A 22,870-nucleotide genomic window follows, 5' to 3' on the forward strand; every position below is an offset into this window, starting at 1 on the left:
AAAAAGGACATCATAGAATTAGAAAAAATCCAAAGAGCAACAAAGCTTATTAGGGGAATGGAGAATTTAAGCTACGAGGAAAGATTAAGCAATTTGGGACTATTTACACTAGAGAAGAGACATTTAAGGGGGGGGGCATGCTCAACATGTACAGTAAAAATAAATTAGGGGCCAATATAAGGAACTGTCAAACACCCTTTTTTCTGCTAGACAGGAACCTAGGACGCGAGGGCACGAGTTTAGATTAGAAGAAAAAAAAATTTGTTCAACTAGAAGAAAACATTTCTATGTAGTCAGAGCAGTCAAACTTTGGAACTCTCTTCCTGGAGAAGTAGTGTCGGCAGACACTATAAATACATTTAAAATAAGGTTGGATAAACATTTATTGGTTAAAAACATCCATGGGTACGAATAAGTAACATAATCTGTCTTTAAAATATCAGAACATACTATACAACAAGGGATAAACAATTATAAAAATAGGTTGAACTAGATGGACGCAAGTCTTTAGTCAGCCTCACCTACTATGTAATGTAACTATGTTACTATGTAATTAATATGGTACTTATATGGTACATATATGGTGGCAGTTACGTAGTCAGCGTAGTGTCCCTGTCAGAATCAGCGTAGTGTTCCCGCGGCCAGCGTAGTTAGAGTAATCAGTGTCCCTGTCAGAATCAGCATAGTGTTCCCACGGCCGTTTAAGTAGTTAGCATGGCGGCAGTTACGTAGTCAGTGTTCCCGTGGCCAGCGTAGTTAGCGTAGTCAGCGTCCCTGTCAGAATCAGAGTAGTGTTCCTGCGGCTGCTTAAGTAGTTAGCGCCCCTGTAAGAATCAGCGTACCACAGTGCGGCAACCTGGAGCTAGCCGGAGCTTACTTAGTTATCGTAGTCAGTCAGCGTTACGCAGTTAGTGTAGTCAGTCAGCATTCTGTCAACACTAATTTCATTGTGTCAGTTATGGCTGCCAAAGCATTAACCGTCTTTAACCTACCGCAGACGGAGGAAGAGTCCGTGCAGTTTTTGCAATGCCACCACTTGCTGCCAGAGACACAGACCTGTGCATCCTATGAGGCTTAATATAAAGGAGCGGATGTGGCATTGCCACAAAAGAAGCTGTGGCAAGAAGGTTAGTCTCCATGCCACTCAATGGTTTCAAGAATGTCACCTGACATTTACTGTATGACCCTTCTATGATTCATATTTTCTTGGGCGGAGGAGCTAACAAGCATTACATTTTGTGAGCGCCGCCTCATGATTTAAAAAAAAAATACGCCATTATTTACAACAACCTTATGCGGTATCAGTGTACCTTGGATTTGATGTCACAGCCCCAACGCCGGATTGGCGAGCCCAGCAAAATAGTTGAGGTGGATGAAAGTTTATTTGTCCAGCGAAAAAATCATGTTGGACGAGTCCTGCCTCAGCAGTGGCTGATTGGTGGCATATCCCGTGAGACAGGCAAATGTTTCTAAACAACTGTGGCCAGCCGTGACGCCAGCACCCTGATGTCCACCATCCAGATGAATATTGAACCGAATACCACTATATACTCTGACTGTTGGCACTCATACAACACTCAACAACTTGAGCAGGCGGATTACCATCATGCGTCCATCAACCACCGCTACAATTTCGTGGATTCAGACACTGGGGTTCATACCCAAAACATTGCAAGGCCCTGGGGGTCATGCAAGTGGAGGAACAAGAGACACAGGGGCACTGCGCACCTTAACTCCTACCTGCAGGCGTTTATTTGGCACAAAACACTTGGAGCAGAGAATGCTTTACATGCACTTACTCTGATCCCAACAGCCAACAAATCATGCGACACAAATGCATACGCAGCAGCATCAACATCAGCTGCATTTAAAGGCAATGAAGAAAGTGAAGAATGACTGTTTTTATAGATTCTTGGACTTGTTATTGGATATTATTGTACATCGGGCCTTATTCATCTCTGAGCTCAGTACAAATTTGTTTGGAACATGGGCAAAATCATGTGCACTGCAGGTGGGGCAGATGTTACATGTGCAGAGAGAGTTACATTTGAGTGGGGTGTGCTGAAACTGAAATCTAAATTGCAGTGTAAAAATAAAGCAGCCAGTATTTACCCTGCACAAATTTGTACTGCGATCAGATCTGAATAAGGCTCATTGTTCATTGCTTTTTTTCTTCTTTATTTTTCACTAAAATCCAGTTACCAGTTAACACATGTTGTCATTACTGTTTCAGATGTATGATATGCCAGGTGTGAATGTTTTTTTTAAACACCCCCACTATCCACGCCACCCCGAAGCATGGCGAGCGCAGCGAGTCCCGCAAGGGGATGCATTACGCGTCCTCCCATCCTGTTCATACCCCCACTATCCACGTCAGCGTGGAGTTGATTGTATAAAGTGTGGAGAGCGTAGCAAGCCACCAAGCCTGAAGCATGGCGAGCGCAGCAAGCCTGGCGAGGGGACACAGAATATATGTGAAATAGTCTGCGTCCCCTCGCAGCGCTTGCCAAGCTTCGGATTTGGTGGCTCGTTGTGCTCACCACACTTTTTAAAATCAACTCCACGCCGACGTGGATAGTGAGGGTATGAACAGTTCGGGAGGACACATTACACGTCCCCTCGCCACACTTCAGGCTGGAGTGGATAATGGGGGTTTGAAAAGGAGGCATTTGCCAGTATATAACATGGAGCACTGGCGAATGCATCCTTTATTGTGCATGGGACGCACTTGCACCCGCACCCCCCTTTGTGCACGCGATGCATGTGCTACCGAAACACTAACCCCGTCTCCCTGAAGCGGACACGGGCAGGGTTGCCGTACCCTGCCGCAAGAATTACTGAGATGCACAAGCATCTGAGACGCTTGTGCGTCTCAGGCAGATGTAGCGCATCTCCGCTGGTGCCTGCATCCGCAAGCGCAGGGGATCTGGCGGTTAATGGCGCTCTGTGAGAGGTGCTCTGTAGGCTTGACAGGGACGCCGGGGACAGAGCTGCCACTTGCGGGGACAGTTCGGTGACTACGCTGCCTGACAGTACTGTCACAATATGCAAGTATTTCAGTGTTACCTGCTTGTAAAAACCTGCTGGCTTTGTCTCATGCTGTTGACAGCTCTGTATAGTTGAACATTACATGCTGATTACAGCTTCTGGTCCACTCCATGCTGCAGGAAAGTCTGTGTGATCTGAGCTCTGCTAATTAGTTACAACACTTGGTGAATCTCTCCTGCAAGGAAGTTCTGTGTAAACTGACCATGCTCAGCCCTCGTTGATTAAAGCACCTGCGAGTATCCAGCTAATTGTGCTTCCTATAAAAAGGCAGCCTCTGGCAGACAGAAGCTGCCAGAGTATAGGTTCAATAACCTGCTCCAGCATTCCCAGTGCTTGGTCTGATATCCAGTGTTACCAGTGTATGATTCCGGCTATTCTCCTGACTATTCTCCTGCCTGCTCCCTGTGTACTACATCCGTGACATCCAGTGTATGACCTTGGCTTGTTCTGTGACAATTCTCCTGCCTGCTCCCTGTGTACTGCATTCGTGACATCCTGTGTATGACCTTGGCTTGTTCTGTGACCATTCTCCTGCCCGCTCCCTGTGTACTGCATCCTGTGACTCCAAGTGTATGACCCGGCTAGTACTTGGACTCTTACTCAAGCCTACTCCTATAGTACCTGTATCTGTCTACAAGTTCCTGACCCAGCAAGTCTGAGCATGAGTATTCCAGAGCTTACCCTGCCTTACGCCCAGTGTTTACCAGCACCATGTGGGAAACCTGACCAGGGGACCGGCGTACCGAGTGCAGCGAAGCCCAAATCCCGCTTGGAGGGGTCACTGGCGAAAACCACCGGTACGGTTAGACTCTGCACCCCTGAGTCAGGTCAAGCCAATTCCCGGTCTGGCATTCACCCATCCGAGTCAAAAACCGTGACAAGTACGGTGACTAGGGCTGCCGCGGAAACACTAATCTGACTACGCTAGCTACGCAGGGCTGCCACGGAGACATTACGCTGACTACGCTAGGCAGACGTTGGGCTACACTGACAATGTACTGTAGCTTAGGCTGCCGCCGTGAAACTACACACGTACCATTAATATTATACCATATTACAGATTATGATTATGCCAACTTACATGCTCCCTAGGGTGACTCTTATTTTAAGACTTTCTAAGTCTCTTGCCCACTCATATATATCTATTTTCTTTAGAAAATGATGTGTACCAAAAAAACATGATCTGACTTTCACTATAAGCTCAAGCCAGAAATGTGTATTTTGAATAAAAAATTGGTTATTCTGTAGAGTCCATAACATGTAATAGCTAACAGAGGCAAAGTGAGTTACAATGAAGTTAAAGTCTTTAATAAACAATTATTAGAATATCACAAAGATATATGCGTATATGTGCATGTGCCGACCCCCTGTGCTAACGCCTTTGGCTAGTATCACGTTCGCCTAGGCATGGGCAGGCAGCGGCCAGCATCAGGGGAACGCCCAGTGATTTATCGACAGCCCCATGAAAACGCTGGACGTTTCTCTGGGAATGCAGGCATGGCGTTGCCTGCTCAGGGCAAGCGGCTTATGTTACGTGATGATAGCACCTGCCCCTTATTTATCGATCAGCTGTGGAAATGAAAGTCAGTTCAGACTGACCAACGGCTGCATGTGAGGGGATGTGTGCTCGGACACATTACCGTGCAAGCTAGTGAGGGGATGCGGGCGGTGCTGGTGGTGTGGTTGGCAGGTGGGCAGGAGTTCAGGGAGGCGGCGGGCAGTTCTGACCTTTTAGTTAGTCTGCAAGTATACGAAGCTTAGCAAACAGGCCTTATCTAGGCCCTAAGTCATTCCTTCACCCTTTGTTAGCAGACCACTAAATTCACTCATTAAAGCTTGACTTATGCCTCCAGCTGGATGATGCAGGCCCGGCGACAGGGTGGTCAAGGGGGACAGCCATCCCGGGCCCCAACATCCTGAGGGGCCCCAAGGCCCGCCAGACCACCGCTCAGACATCCATGCCGCTCAGTCACTCAGGTGACAGTCCCCCCTTCCCTCCCTGTCAGCTCCCTCAGATATCCAGCGCCAGCCTAGGATCAGAAGCCTGGCTGGCCTGGCCCTGCCACTCAACCACTCAGCAACTCTACCCACACTTGGGAAACAAAAGGGGCAGAGCTACTGGCACTTGAAAGGGCAGAGCTACACGGGTCCCGGCAGGGGGCGGGTCTACATGAATCTCAGGCTCCTGCTGTGCTGAGCCTGTCCATGAGGGAGATGAAGCTGCTGACATTCCAGGGCCACACAGAGAGTAAGTAAGTACTTAGTGTGTGTATACTGTATGCAGGGTGGGTTAGGGTGCAGGACACAAAGGTAAGGATTAGGCTGCAGGGTAGGGAGGGTTACGGACTACGTTCATGTGATAGAGCGTAGGCCATGGGCTAAGGGAGTGCGTCAGTGTGATAGAGCATAGGCCATGGGCTAATGGAGTGCGTCAGTGTGATAGAGTGTAGGGGGAGAGAATGCATTGGTGTGATAGAGTGCAGGCCGCAATGTGAAGGAGTGTGCCAGTGTGATATAGCGCATGTTCTAGGGTGAGGGAGGGCGTCAGGTTGATAGAATGCAGGCTGCAGGGTAAGGGAGTATCAGTGTGATATAGTGCATGGTGATGGAGGGCATCAGTGTGATATAGTGCAGGCTGCAGGGTGAGGGAGGGCATCAGTATGACATAGCACAGGCTGCAGGGTGAGGGAGCATCAGTGTGATATAGCGCAAGCCACAAGGTGAGGGAGTGCGCCAATGCGATAGAGCGCAGTCTGCAGGGTGAGGGAGTGCTTCAGTATGCTAGAGTGCCGGGTGAGGGAGTGCATCAGTATGATAGAGTGCAGGCTGCAGTGTGAGGGAGTGCGTCAGTGTGATAGAGCACAGGCTGCAGGGTGAGAGAGGGCATCAGTGTGATATTGTGCAGGCTGCAGGGTGAGGGAGTGCGTCAGTGTGATAGAGAGCGCAAGCCGTGTGGTGGAGGAGCTCGGTAGTGTGATAAAACGCAGGCCGCAGGGTTAGGGATTGCGTTGGTGTGATAGAGCACAGGGTAAGGGAGTGCATTGTTGTTACAGTATAGAGTGCAGGCCGCAGGGTAAGGGAGTGCGCCAGTGTGATAGAGCACAAGCCACGGGGTGAGAGAGCAAGTCAGTGGGATAGAACGCAGGTCACAGTGTGTCCAGTTTATGTTCCAACAAGGAGGGGGGGGGGGGGTTAATAGCATTTGAGGGGGTGGGGGGCCCTCAGAGATATCTGTGTATGGGGCCCCAAATATTCTGTTGCCGGCCCTGGGATGATGACATGTTGTATTGGGCTCATTGGAATATGTGCCTTTCTCCTGGACACCTTCACTGCATTAATCTTCTTAGCAGCAGCATCATGCTATGTCTTTGTAGATACAACATTGTGAAGGTATAGCCCAAGCACATCCCCTGTGGTTACTTTGATCTGAACAATGCTTATGTGGTAGTTGCAATGAGGTACCCTTCTCATTTACTACTTGTTGAAGGTGATGCACAAGTTATACCATTATGACAGTTACACTTCTACCGATAATGATGAGAAAAAGCACATCAGCACATCTTAAACATAAAGCAATCAAAGACAATATTCTACAAATAACTTTCTAAACTAAATGGAACAAAATAGCACCATAAGAAGTTGAATTGAAATTCCATAGATAAATAAATAAATACATTTAAAAAAATCAATCTATAACGACCACCCTAATGCACTCTTTACCATTATGGGGTATATTCAATTAAAGTCAGATCCATTCCAACGTTCTTTTGATAGAATGTATCCAAGTCCTATTTAATTCAGCGGCCAAATCTAACTGTCGGATGGATTTGGCTGCTCCTGTGTCAGCTGTTCCTGTGTCCGTCATTTCTGTGCCCTTTGTGCTGTGGCTGTCAGCAGCTCCCTGTGTGTAAAAATCAAAGGGAGCTGCTGGAGGGAGCCACACTGGCAGCCTGTGGCTAGGAAGTGCTGCTGGTAGGGCCACCCATCAGCACCGGGATGGGCGACCACCAGCAGCAGGAGTAGGCTGCGAGAGGTAGATGGGAAGACGGCAGACAGGAGGACGGTGCCAGGTGAGCTGCGGCTGCTGCCCCAATCTGACTTTTTTTGTCGGATTGAGATTGTCGGGAATGCGGCCAAATCGGATTTGGCTGTGTTTCCGAGAAAACATAATTCCGATAAAAACATAATTGAACCTGAAAATTGGGTACTTGTTTCCTAGCAGGGCTATTCTCTGTAGCAAAATCGCATTAAATTGCGATTCATGGGCCACTGTAGTGCCATGCGACTCGATGCGATGCGATTTTTTTATGTAATTTATTTACTGCTCTGTTGGCCCTAGGGGATTGCATTGCGTTGCACCTCCTGAAAAATTGCATGAGATTTTATAGGGTGCGATGCCATGCCATTAGCTTGTCTCTCTACCATAGTAAAATGAAAACTGCCTTGTGTGTGCTACTCTTTCCTTGCACTCAGGAAGAAAATGGGATAAGGCGGGGAGGGGTGATAAGGAGACAAAGTATGTGGTGTCACATTATAATATAAAACCTCCCAACATATGGGTGTTTAGAAGATAGAAATAGGGGAATGGCCTTGAGGCATACCCATGTTTGTTCACTCTCATACCCCTTTCACATAGCACATATTTCCCGGGTACAAGTCGCTTTCTTGACGGTTCACCCCATAAATAGTGTTATGTGAATTGGGGTTACCGGTTACAGCTAACCGGTAGCAACACGACAATCTGCAGTGTGCAACGGGCTAAACGAGTCGAGCAACCCATTTCCCGTTTACACTATGGAGGAGGCATTGCTTGGAGCAGCACCAGCTCTAAGCGCTGCTTCCTCCACCGCCCCCGACGATGCACCCTGCACATGACATAAGCGAACTGGCAATATTGCCAGTTCGCTGCTGCGATCTTAACAGACCACATATGCAGGGTCGCACCAGGATGAACCGTTTAAAGTCCCAGTGTAACCCTGCATTTGCGGTCTGAAAGCAATCTAAGGGGTTAGCCCAGTACTCCTAGAGATGCTGCCCCCCCCGGCTCCTGCCCTGGGCCCCTCATGTTGGCATACATAGTAGTAGTTTGTTTATTTATAAGGCGCCACAAAGTGTCCGCAGCGCCATACATAGCAAACAAAACAACAAAATACAAGGTAACCTACAGGGTGTGTTGATAAAATACAGCATAAATAGGGGTATAGCTGGTAGAACTAAAATCAGCATCAGTTCTGAAGTGGGTGTTGAAATTGTCGAGGAGACTGAAGATGAATTAGAGGAAGGGAAGAACAGGGCAGGAGCGCTGGTGAGGTAAAGAGGTAGGGTGAGTACGTGAGGAAGGAGGGCCCTACTCATAAGAGATAACAGACTAAAAGGAGGTGGGTGGACGAACGAAAAACAATAGGATAAGTAGGAATGGATGGGAACAGATGGAGGGGTAGGGTAGGCAGGATAGGAGGAGCGAAAGAGGTTAGGAGGAGAAGGGATAGGCTATTCAGAAGAAGTGGGTTTTGAGGGAGCGCTTGAAGTACAGTAGGTAAGGGAATCAGAAAGCCTGATGGGTGTCTGGAGGTTGTTCCAGTGCAGGGCGGGCAGCACGAGAGAAGTCTAGGACACGGGAGTGGGAGGAGGTGATTAGGTGAGAGGTCAGGCGGCGGAGCGAAGAGGATGGGAGGGAGTGTGGATAGAGATCAGTGAAGAGAGGTAAGGAGTGGTGGAGGAGGAGAGAGCCTTTTAGGTGGTGGTGAGGTGTTTAAAGAGAACTCGGAAAGGAATGGGGAGCCAGTGAAGAGATAGACAGAGGGGGAGGTGGAGGTAGAGCGCCGAGAGAGGAAGATGAGCTTAGCAGCGGGGTTAAGAATGGATTGGAGATTGGCAAGGTGGGCTAGAGGTAGCCTGGAGAGAAGGATGTTGCAGTAGTCAAGGTGGGAGATGACAAGAGAGTGAATGTGAATTTTGGTCGCGTCAGGAGAGAGGAATGGTCTGATGTTCAAGATGTTGTGGAGGTGAAAGCGGCAAGACTGTGAGAGAGCACGAATGTGGGGGGTGAAAGAGAGAGATGAGTCAATGATGACACCGAGGCAGCGCGTTTGGTCGGTGGAGGTGATCTCCGTTTCACCAATGCTGATGGAGATAGTGGGAGGGATGTTCGGGGGATGGAAGATTAGAAGTTCAGTTTTAGCCATGTTTAGTTTCAGGAAGCATTGGGTCATCCAGGCTGAGATGGCCGTGAGGCATTCAGAGACCTTGGACAGGAGTGATGCGGATAGGTCGGGGGAGGAGAGATATATTAGGGTATCATCAGCATAAAGGTGGTAATGGAAGCCGTAGGAGCTGATGAGGGTGCCCAGAGAGGTGGTGTAGAGGGAGAAGAGGAGAGGGCAAAGGACTGACCCTTGGGGAACACCGACTGGCTGCAGGGTAGTAGGAGAGGAGGAGCTCGGAGTGGAGATGGAGAAGGAGCGATCAGATATGTATGAGGTGAACCAGGAGAAGACCATACCAGTGATGCCAAAGGAGCAGAGGGTGTTGAGCAGGAGAGGGTGGTCAACAGTGTCAAAGGCAGCCGACAGATCAAGCTGGATGAGGATAGAGAAGAGGCCTTTGGATTTAGCCGATAGTAGATCGTTAGTGACTTTGGTCAGAGCAATTTCAGTGGAATTTAAAGGGCGGAACCCGGATTGGAGGGGTCTAGAATAGGGCATCTGTTCACCCATTGCATTGCACTGAAAATACCCCAGAACTCTTCAGCCCCAAAGTGCGCCCGTAGATATGTAATATGTATTGGGGTAAGAATTTTGGGTGGGGTGGGGTTTTGGGTGGGGTTTTACTTCAAACTGATATCTATATTGCAGTGTAAAAATAAAGCCGCCAGTATTTACCCTGCCAGAAACAAAATAACACCCAAATCTTACTCTCTCTGCACATGTTACGTCTGGTGCCCCCAGATTTGATTTAATCAAAGTGACTGAGGTACTAATTAAGTCAACAAGCATGACATACTTAAAATTGGATTACTAGCGTGCCTTCAGGACTGCGTTTGGGAACCTTTGCCATATGCATATGACCTTTGCCATTTGCCGTTGTCTTATACACAAAACATTTTTACATTGTTTGACTGAACATATGACATCGATTTTATTTTTTTAGGGCTTTTTGAATATTTTTCTACATAGTGAAACACATACATAAGAGATATTGTATGCTTGATCCAGGCTTCATTTGAACATAGATGAAATATTTCAACAGCAAAGGGAAACAATTTGTGGCACTGAGTGGATTGGATTTAAGTATTTCAACGCCTCTGTTAAATTTATTTAAGCTAGCTAAATCTGAACGACGAGGAAGTTTTATATTTGTTCACACTGCTATATAAAATAGAGATAAAGTATACTCTTAGAGGATAAAAAGTAGATAATCTTTATTATATGCGCCATGGTACTGCAGGATAAGAATTATAGTTTATTAACTGGGACTCAGACTAGGCGTAATAAAAGCTGAGAACAGATTGCCAAACATATCAGAGGAAGAGAAGTATATTTCATGAAAGAAATTTCAGAAAATTCAGTCAGAATAAAAAATGCTTTGGCAACTTACTTTTTATTTTTTTAACAGTGTATTGTTCATTGTTACTGTATAATGCACAACAGGAGAAAGCTTTACCTGAAGAGCACCGAGGGGAGCTTGTTCCCTTCTCACATCTCAATTACGTTCCAGTGTTCATTTACTTCTCTTCTTCTGAACGGCATGCGTTGCCATTTATAGGTTACCCGGAGAGTGCTGGGGTGCAATTAATTCCTATTGTTTACATCTAGAAAAGCAAATTATCTACCATGACTTGTATGCCCGTAATGCTTTAACACTTCACCATCTATGGATGCAGTATAATTAAACAGATTGTTGGGTTGTAAGAAACAACTTAATGTAACACTTTTTAAGTATGATTTTCTACTTCATAAAATGTTTATTGTTTTGTTTAATCATATATTGTTAATGCCAATCAGACAGAGAAACTTTTCACTCATCAAGAGAAACATCACAACAAATAAGTGTCTGTTTTTCTGCTGTCTTCATTGGATGCACTTGCCATATGTCTCTTGTAAAATAAATTTTTGGGAATGCTGTATGTGTGGCAAAAACCGTAGTCTGCCACAGACTGTCCCCCTGGACAGCGGCAAGAGAGCAGAGTTGACCCTGGCACTGACTACCGAAAACCGTAGTCTGCCACAGACTGTCCCCCTGGACAGCGGCAAGAGAGCAGAGTTGACCCTGGCACTGACTACCGAAAACCGTAGTCTGCCACAGACTGTCCGCCTGGACAGCGGCGTGAGAGCAGAGTTGACCCTGGCACTGACTACCGAAAACCGTAGTCTGCCACAGACTGTCCGCCTGGACAGCGGCGTGAGAGCAGAGTTGACGCTGGCACTGACTACCGAACGGAGCGGAATCCTGTGTACCCCCTGGGACTACAGTTGTTTCCTTATGCCCATTGAACTGTTCATGCTACAGTTTACTACCATTCAGAGCACATTGCACACGCCACTTTATGTGCCTGCATTTGTTTGTTTTATAACTTGTTGTTTGGAGGATTTTATTGTCGTTTTTTGTGTGGATTAAATACTGTTTTACACTATGTTATCCCATGTTCCTTCCTTTCATGTATCATTCATATGAAATCTGGAATGTGGAACAAGATCCTTGTTTTTCACTGACAGTATTTTGGGCAATTGCAAGGGGAAGTATAATTTCCTTATTTGAAGCACTCCATGGTGAATCACTTATTCTCCTATACATTGTATTGAACCCTGATTCATTAGGCGATATAAAAACTTAGGTGCCTCTTGCCCCTGGAATGGTGTCTCAGCTGAACGGATCAGTCTTTACAAGCAATCTTTTTAGTCAACCTTGGTTGCTAGGGGACCTCAACAATTCTCTCAGCAACTCTGCACAGATACCCTGGGGATGCATAGTAATTCTGGTGTTAGTAAATGCAGTTATGACTAGGCACAACTAGAAGGGTTGTTTAACATGATTGCAGCAACGATTAGAGAGGACACATTTGTAAATTGAAGAATTTTCTCTCCCCATGTCTTTATGAGTTTACTTGTGCACCTCTGCTGACTGGGGTTCCCAAGGGTTCAGCTCATCCCTACATATCAGACTGATGTACTCTAGCATCATGCTCATAATGTCTTATCCCCAGTATAAGATGCGTTGAGCCAAACCTGCTGGAGCAGGGGGGTATGAGGGAAGCAGATTAGCAGCAGCCAGTTGGGACAGACAGGTACAATCCAGCTGCTAGCACTCTGCAAGCATTATGCATTTGGAAGAAGTGGTACAGCAGCCACATTTCCATTTGGGAACATGTTCCACTGGCACCTGCTCTCAGCAGACCAACTCTGTGTGGACGCCCCCTGTGTGCATGTTGCCACCTCCATTAATCCAGCCCTGACAGTTGCTGGCATGCACTAGGGCCAAAGGCCACCCATAGAGGTGCGACCTCTGACATGCACCCAAGGGCGTAACTACCATAGGTGCAAGGGGTGCAGCTGCTATGGGGCCCAGAGCTGAAGGGGGCCCATCTTTACTGTCTAACTAATATGTTTTACATACATTTGTCACCATTAGTTGCTAAATAGGGGGCCCTTACAAACCTTTGCTATGGGGCCTATGAATATCTAGTTACGCCCCTGCATGCACCATTTGCATATACATGGCACCCCACTGTGTCTTACTCTCCTTTCATATATGGACATGTCCCTAATTAGTGCTGCAAGTTTGGGAGTCCCATAACCTCAATTTCCACTGTTCCACCACCACTTAACTTAATCTGAAAATAGCAGGTGTTCTGCACTACCATAATGAATTACTGTAGGCTGCAACTGGCATCCAGTAACTCTGTATCCTGTACTGCTTACCCTGAGTTATCCTGTCACCTGTCTCTACCTTGTTAAAAGACCATTTTCCTGGTAAATCCATCATGTGGACTAACCGCTATTTGCTTACCTCTGCCACCTATCACTATTATGGCTGCCAATAAACATTCTTGAGCATTTTCTGGGCTGGATGAGTTGGGGAGGGGATGAAAGATGACTGAGAGTGTGTAGTATAGCCCCATCCTCTGGCCCACCTCCACCTGTGGGCATGTTAAGAGAATAGGGGATCCTTGTGCAAACTCTGCCTAGGTTGCCAGCATAGTGTGTGACATTGTGTGTGAGCTGTGGAGTGCTAGTAGGGGTAGTGTGTCCTTGGATGCAGGCAACAGATCACTCACACACTTTGTAGTCCCAGATCAAGCCACCCATTGCAGAGGCAAAGAAATCTCCATAAATTGAAGGCAATCCATAGCTTTTTCCCACCCCTAAACAGCAGTGACATGCCTCCAGTTTCACCACCCCTGCCTCCAAACGGCATTAGACTGTCAATGATTGACAGTCAAATGCTGTCCCTATATGTGTTGTAGGGCCCACTCGTGCATGTGCAGAACAGGTCCCAAGCATGCACAAAACTACAGAACATCGGTACTTTGCGCATCAGAGTACACAGCTAACTAGTCCTATATGAGGTCCTTGTAACAGAGAGGGGAGGGGAAAGTCTGATTGGGTTGGTCAGACTGAGGTAAACCAGAATATTCTTGGGCCCTGTACTTGTTAATAATTCGATTTTTCTTTTTTACTATGTTGAGGAGCATTTTAAAGCATTCAGGCAACAGATCATAATTCTTAATTAAAATAATACAATTCAATTAAAATTAAATAGAGTAACGCACAAAGTATAGATTTTTGTATGTGGACAAAAATAATACAGTACATGTTATTGGATTTTAAATCTCACAAGTCTCTGGTTTAGAAGTATTTAAATTGTCAAACAACAACAGTGGCTTTATGTATAATTGTGTATTGATTTCAATATATAAAAATATAAACAAACATCTGATGATGTAACCATCATTTTTTCTTAAAATAATATTTTCTTAACACTGTCATCACTACACACAAGATATACTGGTGTGCCCACATACATCATTGCTGCTGTCTCGCCATTCAGCTCCTCTCGAATCGGCTGCTAGCACTGGGTTTATTTATTTTTTTTGGGGGGGTGGCCAAAAAAGCATCTTAGTAGCAAGGTGAGGCAACTTAGACTCACCAGGAGACTGTGCTGATTGGATACGCAATTATCTGGTGCTGCATTTATCGTAGTACGCATGTGCGATAAAATCCTGCTACTTTTTTTTATCGCTGACCGTTAATTGACAGAAAGCCAGTGTTTGGGAATAGTAACCGTTCCTTTCCTGGGAGTGTTAGGAACAACTCTGGTGGGCCCAGGAGATTGGAGGGATGGTGTATGACATCAATTGCGGCCCCAATCAGCCTGTTTCTATCACAGCCGCAGAGTAAGTCCTGGGCTATGAACAGACTGTACTCACTGAAAAAATTATTAGATGGAGAGCATCTTGCAAATAGATTTGCAGCTAATCGCCAATCCAGCTAATTTTTTTAACAAGCCATGCTACGCAATTCACAGGCTTGCACGGGACGGGACTTCACTCTGGCTGGGGGGCATATACCTAATCTCTGCACTCTGTGACTTAGCAGAGCAGTGATCAGGACTGAATCACTCCGAGTCTCTGAATATGTATACACATTACAAAGCACTACAGTATAGCAGACACAGTTTTTTTCCCATGTCATACTCCATTGTACTTAATATACATACTGAGTGGCACACAGATACACAAGTGTTGCAGATCAAATTGATCAGCATAGGATGCGATCAGCACAGATCCATTTTTGATAGAGGGTGAGACGTACAATTGCTGAAACAATATACAATATTGTTTATTATAGTATTCAGTTTTGGACAGGACACAAACCTACTAGAACAACAAAGAAAGCATACTACTACACCTATGTTTGAATAGGTGCAAATAGTTGTATAATTATCCTTAGGAATATTCAGGACTAGTAAGCCCGCTCAAAGCTAATGCTTTGAAAGCAAGTAGATGTAGTTTCACTTGCTGACAACAGATGGCAGTGTTTAAGAGCTGCACGGACACTAGACATATATAGATGATCAGGTTTTTGCAAGTTCCAGACAAAATAATAACATTTCACAGCTGCTATATTGCAGTTTAATGTAGTTACAAAATGTAAAAATTAAGTTTCACACTACTGGGTATATTCAATTGCTGTCGGAACTGCTGTCTTGTCGGAAAGACGGTAGATTCCAACTTGAATAGGTCGGAGGAAGTTCTGACCTATTCAATAAGCTTTGTTTTTTTGCGACTGGTTGGAATGCTCCAACCTAGAGGAAACCAGGTGGATTGGCTGAACATCCACCGATCCACCTGCATTTGTCTGAAAGAGGGCCAAATCTGACAGGTTTTGGCCCCGATTCCGACTATCTCAATCAAAGTCGGATTGAGGCAGGGAGGATGGCGCCAAGTGAGCAGCAGCAGCAGCTCACACGGTGCCGCCCGTCTCCTTCCGGTCCCACATTGCTCATCTTTTCCACCACTGATCTGGGTGAGAGCAGCTCACCTGGCGCTGTCCTGCCTTTGGCCGCCTCCGTCGCTCACCTGGTCCCAGGGCCGACCAGGTGAACAGGAGCAGTCAAATTTGAAAAGTCGGATTTTTCTGCTAATTGAATTGCCCAAGTCGAATCCATTCCAACAAAAAAATATTAGAATGGATCTGACTTTAATTGAATTTAGTATTTAGTATTAGTAATAGTATTTTCTTTTGCTCTGCACATCTAGACAGCATATTCAATAGAAAGAGGATGTCGAGGTAACGCAACAACTTTAGGATTGATTGATTGATTGATTGATGGATTGATTGATTTGCTGTACATTTCCCTATGCTCATATACATCTGAGCTCAACAAAAATAGATAAGTATTGTTTTAAAGAAGAAGAAACACAGATCAGTGTGGGCCTTATTCATAGATGCAGATTCTGTAGTGGTGATTTCATACACAAGTAGCCATTGTTTGCAGTCTTTGTATGCATCCAAGTCCCACTGCGTATACTTCCTGATGGTTACTGCTCTGACGCAAGTCGAAATTGCATGTGATTTTGAATGGTTAGCCAATGGATGTGTCACAAGAAAATAAAGACACAGGAGCACTGCCAAAGGGACAGTGACAAGTAGTGTGAGGGCAGCGTGCACTAATTACCCAGGTCTGATGGAGTGACCCAGACACACACATGCATATACACACCTAGCAGCTTCTACCAGTGCCATCTTTTCCACTGGACTGGTTGGGCTACTGACCGGGGGCCCCACAATCATAGGGGTGCCAGAGCAGTTTAAGGCCGGGTCAAGAATAAAACATTGCTCATGACAATACCGTTAGCGATGGCCAATCCAGTGGTTGCACTGGATGTCGGGCGTGATGTCATCATGCCTACATTATTGGTGGGGAACGCCAAGAGAGGATTAGTCAGACAAGACAAAAGACAAGGAATCAGAATAGAATATAGGAGGCCAAAAGGTCAATCACGATCTACCTGTCGATCGTGATCAACTGTGCCTTCAGAGGCTTCAGCGCTCCCAAGTATGCAGTGCGTGGGTGTATGTCATGACGTCACCCGCGCACTGCAAGTGAGTAGCGATGGCGCCCGGCACAGTGGGGGAACAGGCACCTGCGCTGCACACTGAAAAGCCTGCATCCCCACACCCCCTGCAAGCAGTCCGATTGGGAAAGGGTCACCGGGAAGGATCAGTGGTGGCAGGGGCACTCAAGTGGCAGCTGCAAGATGGATCCGGCTGCTGCAGAGATCCTGGTTTACTGCCATTGTACAGAAAGATTTCAAAGTAGGGCCATGCACTGCATTTGGGGGAGGGTCACCACAGTGTTTTTTGTTATATATGCTGTTATACGGGGGGAGGGGAAAGGTGGTCACTTCACAAGTATAAGTTCATACCAGTTTTGTGCCCCTCCCCCCTTAAAAAAAAAAAAATATATATATATATATATATATATATATATATATATCTAAAGACGAAACGCGTTGGGTTGTTACTGTCTTCAAAAGAACTGAGACACCACACGTTTTCCTACATATGTTTTAATAAAATTTGTCATTTTTTCAAAAATGTTCTGATTATTTGTTAATTTGACACATTCACTGCACTAAAGGTGGTGGAAACTTCTGGCGCTCTCTATTTTTCTCTGATATATATATATATATCAAAAAGCAAAAGAATGACCCCAAGTGCGCCCTCGTGGTGTGAGCAGCTACTCTAAAACCCCCCCTGTTAGTGGGAGGCAGTATTAGAAATAGAGAAAGCAAGAATTAGAGAGCGCTTGAGCCACCAGCTCAGACTTCCACCAATAGCAGTTAAATGTAATGCAATACAAATAGTGATTGTAAAACCAGTGTGTTTTTTATTAAAAAAATTCTCAAGTATCACATCTGGAGATGGTATTTCTTTTGGAAACGAATAGTCAACAACCCAACGCGTTTCGTCTTTACAAAGACTTCATCAGGGGTTTAACTGTAGGTGGTAAAGATAATAACAATTGGGTATTTATGCATATTTTATACAGAAACACGGATTTAATAAACAAACAATTAAAATTAGGACATTTTAGTCATTAAAAACAGTCGGACCAGTTTGTCCATAAAGATAAGAGAAACAGAGGATGAGCATAAAAAAGATGATGAGATGAGCATATATATAAAAAAAGATGATGAGATGAGTATATATATAACAAAAAAAGGCTTTGACGTAGAGATCCAGACTTTGAAACAAACATGTGTGGAGAAAAATGGCACGTACCAATATTCATAATTATAACGCTTGTACTGGCGTGAAATTTCTTCAGTGCTCCAAAACTCCTAATATTCCCCTCAAAGGGGTATCTAAAGGGGAACCACAGAATGGGATCACATGATCGAAATTGTACATTTAACATTCTCAAATGTCATGTGTTAATATTTGAAGTATTGTAAAAAAATTATAATAATGATATCACATACCGAAGAAAACGCAAGCAATGGAGCGTGATATCTTCCAAAAGAGGGAGGGCCGGAATGACTTTCCCCTCACAAGTGGGATACTTTTTGTATCTAAAGGAGAGTGATTTGATGAAAATCTGGCCCATAACGCAAAAAATGGAAAGATCTAAATCATATGTGGGTGCTTAACGTACCAAAATGTGCCTGTGTGGGGCTTAAGAATGCAAAGTATCGATCAATTTCTTCAACCAATCGACTATGGCACGGGCAAATGTTTGACTGATACCTCGGTCCAATTTAAAACGACTGTCCAATATAGTTTATCCAGCCCAACCTGGGACCTTTGGATTCTGCTTCTAATGTATTATTGATAAATTGGTGCTCATTTCAGACATGTAAAATCGCTTGGTTGGGCTGGATAAACTATATTGGACAGTCGTTTTAAATTGGACCGAGGTATCAGTCAAACATTTGCCCGTGCCATAGTCGATTGGTTGAAGAAATTGATCGATACTTTGCATTCTTAAGCCCCACACAGGCACATTTTGGTACGTTAAGCACCCACATATGATTTAGATCTTTCCATTTTTTGCGTTATGGGCCAGATTTTCATCAAATCACTCTCCTTTAGATACAAAAAGTATCCCACTTGTGAGGGGAAAGTCATTCCGGCCCTCCCTCTTTTGGAAGATATCACGCTCCATTGCTTGCGTTTTCTTCGGTATGTGATATCATTATTATAATTTTTTTACAATACTTCAAATATTAACACATGACATTTGAGAATGTTAAATGTACAATTTCGATCATGTGATCCCATTCTGTGGTTCCCCTTTAGATACCCCTTTGAGGGGAATATTAGGAGTTTTGGAGCACTGAAGAAATTTCACGCCAGTACAAGCGTTATAATTATGAATATTGGTACGTGCCATTTTTCTCCACACATGTTTGTTTCAAAGTCTGGATCTCTACGTCAAAGCCTTTTTTTGTTATATATATACTCATCTCATCATCTTTTTTTATATATATGCTCATCTCATCATCTTTTTTATGCTCATCCTCTGTTTCTCTTATCTTTATGGACAAACTGGTCCGACTGTTTTTAATGACTAAAATGTCCTAATTTTAATTGTTTGTTTATTAAATCCGTGTTTCTGTATAAAATATGCATAAATACCCAATTGTTATTATCTTTACCACCTACAGTTAAACCCCTGATGAAGTCTTTGTAAAGACGAACCGCGTTGGGTTGTTGACTATTCGTTTCCAAAAGAAATACCATCTCCAGATGTGATACTTGAGAATTGTTTTAATAAAAAATACACTGGTTTTACAATCACTATTTGTATTGCATTACATTTAACTGCTATTGGTGGAAGTCTGAGCTGGTGGCTCAAGCGCTCTCTAATTCTTGCTTTCTATATATATATATATATATATATATATATACATATATATATATATAGTTGTATCCTGACGAAAATCTTGAATATATATTGAAACGTTGAAAACCATTCGGTACTTATGTAATATCTGGGCTCCCGTTTTTCTTATGAGACCGCATCCCCTCGCGGGGCTCGCTGCACTATATAAAATCAAAATCATGCATAGTTGGATAGTAGGGGTATGAAAAAATTAGGGTAGTTGGATAGTAGGGGTATGAAAAAATGGGGTGCATTTAACATGGGAGCCCAGATAATACATAAGTACCTATATATTTTTTTCTTTTAAGGGGCCACAAAACACCATCACAGGCAGTAACTGGAATTAACTTATACTTGTGAAGAGACCCCCTTCCCCCTCCCCCGCACAGCAGAATTTTGTATAGTTCTGTGTGGTCTAATGTGATTTTTGGCTCATACCCTGCATCCTGATGTGAATTTTGGCTCATACCCTGCGTCCTGATGTGAATTTTGGCTCATACCCAGCGTCCTGGTGTGAATTTCAGCTCATACCCAGCGTCCTGGTGTGAATATTGACCAATACTGTGTGTCCTGATGTGAATATTGGCCAATACCGTGTGTCCTGATGTGAATATTGCCAATACCATGTGTCCTGATGGGATTTTAGGCCAATACAGTGTGTCCTGATGTCAATATTGGCCAATACCGTGTGTCCTGATGTGAATTTTGGCCAATACCATGGGAATATTTTTTGGATATGGGGAGATGCCGGTAGATCATCGGTAAATACGTGTGCAAAAAGTAGATCCCGGGTTACAAAAGTTCAGCCACCCCTGGAATACAGGAAATCAGAAGAAAGAAGGCAATATAAATGTAAATCAAGGACAGCAAAAGCTACATGATGGAGGACACAGAGTGAAACAGGGGAACATATAAAGGGGGGCAAAAGCTGTATGATGGAGGGAAATGTTTGAAATGGGGAGTTGTTGCCTAGGTAGGGGCCCCACTGCACTGCTTTGCCTGGGAGTCCATAATGCAGTTAAGATGGTCCTGCCTTCTACCATTGTCTCTCCAGCCCAGCACATGCTGCTGCATGGTGTGCTTCAGTGGTTGCTGCTAGCTGGGGTGCACAGTAATGAGCCAGTAGTGAATGACGCGCCACAGTTGCTCTAAAAATGAGATCTGAAAGCAAAGTGATGTCGCATAATTCAATAAATGTCTGCAACTCCTTAAAGTGCTCATTGTGGTCTTTGAGAAAGTTTTACCACACAGAGATTTATTTGGACTAGTACAGGCTGAGTATCCCTTATCCAAATATCCTGGTACTAAATATGTGCAAGAAAATGATTGCTTGGCATTCAAATTCAGTGCCTGAGATAGTAAACAAACTTTGTTCCCTGTTTAAACCCTTGTTTCATGCACAAATAAAATATATTTGTGTGTATTTCATGTGTTTGGTGTGCTTATACAATATAAATGCAAGATATCCCAAGTTACCTCTTTCAAATATAAAAATATTCCAAAATACGGAATAATCCGTTATCCAAAATGATTCTGGTCCCCGAGCATTTTGGATAAGGGATACTCAACCCGTGTAACCTTAAATTGAAATGTAAAACAAGGCAGAGCATATATGATAGATTAAAAATAAGGTACCATACTCTCATACCTCCTAACATTGTCATATAGTTAGTCTGCACTCCCGAAAATGGTGTTCCCAAAAATGGGTATGGTCTTCAAAAACTGGGATTGTGGCTTCCCGTTAATGTCCAGCCTCTATCACAGTGGGGGCATTGCCAGCGCTTTGTGAGCTGCTGACATGCCCCCAGCCACTCTGTGCTCATGTGCACAGTGCCTTATCACTGATGCACTGCTAAGGGGGACAACAAACTGCCTGCAGGTGGGACTGTGAGGCATTCACATAAAAATATGACTGATTCACACAAATTGGGACATTTGGGAGGCCATGTATTCAGTGGCGGCCAGTACCTTTTGTGGGGAGGGGGGCTGCCTCTGACCTCGATGCAGCCCCCCCCCCCCCCCCCCCCCGACGCCTCTGCCGGTCCCTGCAGTGAGTTCCCAGCACCAGTGCTCTGATGACAGGTGCTGGGACTGGTGCATGCGCAGTACAAACCTCTGTACTATGCATGCGGCCAGCTTCTATGGGCTGCTTCGGCAACAGCCCATAGAAGTAATCATGGTCCCGATATAGGTACTACGCATGCGCAATAGGGGATTCTGCACTGCAGCCCACAGAAAGGAGTCCCAGAGGGAGGGAACACCTCCCAATGGGACTGCCTTGGTAATTGGCAGGTTGGACTTCCAATAGGAAGTCACTGCCAGTCACAGTGAAGCCAGTGCAGTCTCACAGACTGCATCTGGCTTCACTACAGTGGCGGATTTTACCTGGGGGGCCCATAGGTAAAAACCACCACTGACTGTATGTACTCTCTTGAAGGATTGGATTATATTGTTTCCATTGAACATGTTCAAACAGTGCTGTGTTTTTTTTCAGATTTACAAATCTTGCTGGATCTCTCGAGATTTGAGCTCTCTCATTATTTTTATTGGAGAAGTTTTGAAAAGAAAAAAAAATGACGTCATGTCTAGTTACACTAATCGTAAATGCCCCTCGAGTCTTATTACACTATTTCCAAGATAACTCAAAGTATAACATTGTCAAACACCAGTACTCTAGAGAAATCACGAGGTTACTAGGAAAATAAAGTAATTGATTCTAATTCACAGAAAAAAGTAGAATTACTGTGAATAAATATGTAAGATTTAATAAGAACAGAGTGAGATGTATTTTTGCTTAATCTGTGCTGTTTAATATCAGGTTAAATATTGACCAACAAGCTTCTGGGGTTAGTAATTGGTTTTATGGATATGCAGGACTTGTAATAGCTGATAGCTTGCACAATGTAGGATGAAACAGCTTTAATTCCCTCAGATATTGGAGATCTGCCATGTCTATATTGCTGTATCAAGGTCAGTAATAGAGTTTGAAAAAGGTGATCACATGAAGAACCCAAATACAGTACTAGTTGTCTATCATATGCATTGAAGACCCAGCTAAAGCATCTGTACTAACTACTGTGAGTTGACTGTGCTCAAATGTTGCTATAATTAAGCCAGCGGCATCACAAGGAGGGTGCGAGCCGCACTTGAATGTCTCCTACTGAGGGGGTAACACCAAAATGGTAGCTCCTGCTCAGTGCCCCTGAAACATTACGTGCGGCTATAAGCCTTCAGGAATGGTAGTGATGAGCAATGCACAATTACAGTATTAAAATAATTTACAGTTAGAAACCTGGAATTGTAATCAGACTTTGGAGAAGACACCAGTTCCCTCCTTTTAGCTGGTCTACTCCCCTGGCACTGTGCATTTACTGCCAGAAGACAATAGCATATACAGTAATGCTTGCTTCCCCATGGGGCCCTCATCAGAGTA

The sequence above is a fragment of the Crinia signifera genome, chromosome 2 (assembly GCF_055691185.1).
Source record: "Crinia signifera chromosome 2, ASM5569118v1, whole genome shotgun sequence".
Lineage (NCBI taxonomy): Eukaryota > Metazoa > Chordata > Amphibia > Anura > Myobatrachidae > Crinia > Crinia signifera.